This window comes from Giraffa tippelskirchi, chromosome 2 (genome assembly GCF_054371585.1).
Source record: "Giraffa tippelskirchi isolate mGirTip1 chromosome 2, T2T-mGirTip1v1.2.pri, whole genome shotgun sequence".
NCBI classification, from domain to species: Eukaryota; Metazoa; Chordata; class Mammalia; order Artiodactyla; family Giraffidae; genus Giraffa; species Giraffa tippelskirchi.
The window spans coordinates 223,365,002-223,369,215 of NC_137276.1; the positions used below are offsets into that span (position 1 = coordinate 223,365,002).

Sequence of the window (4,214 nt, forward strand, 5' to 3'; positions counted from 1 at the left end):
TACTCTAGTATCCTTGCCTGGGAAATCCCATGGACAGAGGAGCCTGGTGGGATACAGTCTACGAGGTCGCAAAAGAGTCAGACGTGACTTAGCTAGCGATTAAACAACAATATATGCAACTACATATTTATATGTCACCCCTCATATCCATGGGGAATTGATTATTGATTCCAGAATCCTCTGGGTATACAAAATCCACGGACATTCAAGTTCCATAGTAGGCAGTCTGTATCCATGAGTTATGCATCCATTAACTCGGCCAACTTCAGATGAAAATTTTAATCCACTGTTAGTTGAATCAGAAGATGAAAAACATGCAAATGTGGATGCTTGACTATATTTTATTGAAAAAAATATCTGTGTGTAAGTGGATTGGACCAGCACAGGAGTTCAACCTCATGCTTTCCTGGATTCATTGTATATAAATAATTAAATAAACAAACAAAACCAAATTTATAGATACAGAGAACTGATTGACAGTTGCAAGAACTGGAGGGGGATGATGGGAGAAAGGGGTAAGCTGCTTTTGTCTTTTAGTTTACATAAATATAAAATAAAAAACAAATGCTCATTCCTTTAAGCATTGATTGAAACAGTCACTAGGCAACCCAGATTCAGGGGAGGGCAGATAGAGTTCCTCTTAATGAGGTAAGTGTAGATGAATTATGACACTCTAAGGCTCTATTTTGAATCCAAAGGGAAGGGCAGGAATGAATTCTCTAAACATATGCAAAATCACATCTATATGAGAACTTTCCTGAAGGAAATATGCCTAGTTTTCATTAATTTCTCAAAGATGTAATTTAAAAAAAAATAGCATTTCCCTTAGGATTTCCAAACTCTTTGTTATTCATCCCATCAAAAGGAGGATCTCTGTTCCCTTCCCTGGAATCTGAACTAACTTGAACTGCTTCACCCAAGAGTATTGAGGTAAAGATGCTATATTCTTTTAGAGGCTATTGTAAGAGATGATGCACTTCTGCCTTGTTCACTGGAACAGTCAAGCTTGGAGCCTGAGTTGCATTGTAGACAACCAGAATACCCAGTGAGTTCTGTTTTGTGAAGAAGCCAAGTCACGTGGAGAGTCTACGTGAAGATACTACAGTAAGGAGACACAGCTTTGAAGTCATCCCACCCCACAGGCACCAGACATGTGAGTGAATAAGGCTTCAATAGTTCCAGCCCCCATCGTTTGATTCTTCCTGACTAATGGCCTCAAACATAATACAACCTCAACTATTAATTTCTGAATTTCTGACTCAATCCATAACATAATAATATTATTTTTAATTATAATATTGTGTGGGACTATATTATTAGTAGAAGCAAAATATGTGAACAAAGTCACAAAGAATGAGAAGATGAAATTACACAGTTCTAAGGTTTTAACATTATATGTAAAGTAGTATAGTATTAATTTAAAGTAAGCTAGGATCAAGTAAAGATGTGCAGTGAAATCCGTAAAACAATCATTTTCTTAAAAATATTGTTGTTGCTGTTCAGTTGCCAAATTGTGTCTGAATCTGCGACCCCATGGACTGCAGCATGCCTGGCTTCCCTGTCCCTCACCATGTCCCGGAGTTTGCCCAAGTTCATGTCCATTGAGTCAGTGATGCCATCCAACCATCTCATCCTCTGACACCCTCTTCTCCTTCTGCCTTTAGTCTTTTCCAGCATCAGGGTCTTTTCGAATGAGTCAGCTCTTCGCATCAGGTGGCCAAAGTATTGAAGTTTCAGCTTCAGAATCAGTCTTTCCAATGAGTATTCAGTGTTGATTTCTTTTAAGATTGACTGGTTTGACCTCCCTGGTATCCAAGGGACTCTCAAGAGTCTTATCCAGCACCGTAATTCAGAAGCATCATATATATGAAGAAAAGTCCAAGGAATGAATAATCAATGGTTAAATAGAAAAATAGCAATTTGGTAGACTTCAAGCAACCATATCAATAATTACATTAAACACAAATGGGCTAAATAACTAATTAAAAGCCAGAGATCATTGAACTGGATAAAAAAAAAAAAAAAGACTCAAATTTGTATCCTAGACTGTCTGTGACCTGGGATAGGCAGTTTAGTGATATTTTTTGACTCTCAGTTCCTTATCTGCAATAAAGAGAAACCGAAAATGTCTCATAGCATATGGGAAAGTGGGATAAAATAGGTAACCAATAAATTTGTTGAATGAATGAAAGTGAATGTAAACATGCAAATACAGTTATTATGTATATAAAAATTAAAGTCGACATCTTAGTGAGTGGTTGTTTTTTCCCCTTGCAGACAGACAGATTTTAACCCCAAGAGATGTATCCAGGGAGATTTTAGCAATGACAGATGGAAAATAACCAAAAGAGAAAAAGGCCTTTCTGTAATGGCTGCAAGTCTTGATGCTGGACTTGGTGGAGAAGAGATCATTTTCTCAGCAAGCGCCAAAGAGGACAATAAAAATCTCCTGCTGTGGCATTCATAGGCACAGGCATATGTGGAGTCAGACTCTATTCAGGGAAAGCAGTGCTTCCAGCAAGGCACATATTTGTGATGCAGAAGAAAATCACAGTGTCCCTAGAAGAGAAGTTGACACAATGGACTTAACCTACAAGGTTCAGTATTTATTATTGAAGGTAACTGTGCTTATTTAAGCTACCACTTGCTACTTGGATAGATAAATTCCATAGACAGATGACAAAGAGCTAACCTGAAATGCTCAAAAAATTTGAATAGTATCTTTGCACAAACATTCTTTTTTAGAAAGACCATTATACCTATATCATTAGCTTAGAAATGTGAAAAAATAGTCTTTGTTTTTCAGTTACTGAATTTTTGGCAGTTGATAGCAATAATTTTAGCAAGCTTTTTATTTAAGTATTTGTTCTCCATAAACTCTAAACTATGAGGAAATATCTTTTTAAACTATTCTTATAGAATCTGGTAAAACCCAGAAATTGGATCAGTGAGAATAAAATGTATTTTGATACCTCAGTTATTTTTATTCTACTTTCTTCTATTCTTAAAAGATTTAAGATTTAAATTTAAGATTAAAGATTTTTAAATTCTTTATATGTTTAGTGACATTTATCTAAAAGATGATGTATCATGAATGATACTTTATTAGCATTTTTCAGGTTTTTTTTCAACTTGTAAAACTTTTAAATAGCAAAGTTGATATTCGACTTCTAATATATCCTCCTAGGGTGTGAAAATTTTCCAGTAGGGCTTTTAAGATTCACAATGTAAACAACAAAAAATAAATTGGGCACATTAAAGAGACAAAGAATCTTTAAAGTTTATTATGCTTAACATTATGAATAGTAGTATAATAAATGAGTTTATAAGACTAGAATATACTTTTATACTTAATTTCTATTATTTTGTTTCATATTAGTATTTTTCATATATATTTTTATATTCGATATATTTTTAATATAGTCATATATATTTGCTGTATTTGTTTCCAGTAGTCATATATGGATGTGAGAGTTGGACCAGAAAGAAAGCTGAGCACCAAAGAACTGATGCTTTTAAACTGTCATATTGGAGAAGACTCTTGAGAGTCCCTTAGACTGAAAGGAGACCAAATCAGTCAAAATTAAAGGAAATCAGTCCTGAATATTCGTTTGAAGGACTGATGCTGAAGCTGAAGGTCCAATACTTTGGCCACCTGATGGGAAGAACTGACTTATTGGAAAAGACCCTGATGCTGGGAAAGATTGAAGACAGGAGGAGAAAGGGACAACAGAGGATGAGATGGTTGGATGGCATCACCGACTCAATGGACATGAGTTTGAGTAGCTCCAGGAGTTGGTGATGGACAGGGAAGCCTGGTGTGCTGTAGTCCATGGGGTCACAAATAGTCGAAACGACTGAATGACTGAATTGACATGACTGAGCGACTGAACTGTTATATTTGTTAACAATAAAGTATTCTTAAAATAACTTAGCTAATGTATTATTCTCAGTTATTTAGCTACATATTTTCTCTTATTTTCACAATGATTATTTTATTTCCATATTTAACTATTTGAATGTTCTTAATTCACTGTTATTATTATTCATTTAAACATCTGTATTCATAAAAGTCACACATTTTCCTCATGTAATAATAAATCATCATTATATATTATGAATTTATTGAAGGATTGAAGGATAATTGAAGGATAATTACTATACAGAATTTTATTGTTTTCTGTCAAACATCCACAAGAATCAGCCATGTATCC

The 4,214-nt window shown here is 34.7% G+C and overlaps 1 long non-coding RNA gene across 1 annotated transcript; it reads left to right on the forward strand.

Moving 5' to 3' along the window:
* Nucleotides 1–654: 654 nt before the first annotated feature.
* Nucleotides 655–3,934, forward strand: LOC145539667 (uncharacterized). Its single transcript, XR_014077890.1, has 3 exons — nucleotides 655–1,153; nucleotides 2,278–2,618; nucleotides 3,453–3,934. It is a non-coding gene; the product is annotated as an uncharacterized LOC145539667 (long non-coding RNA).
* The last annotated feature ends 280 nt before the right edge of the window (nucleotides 3,935–4,214 follow it).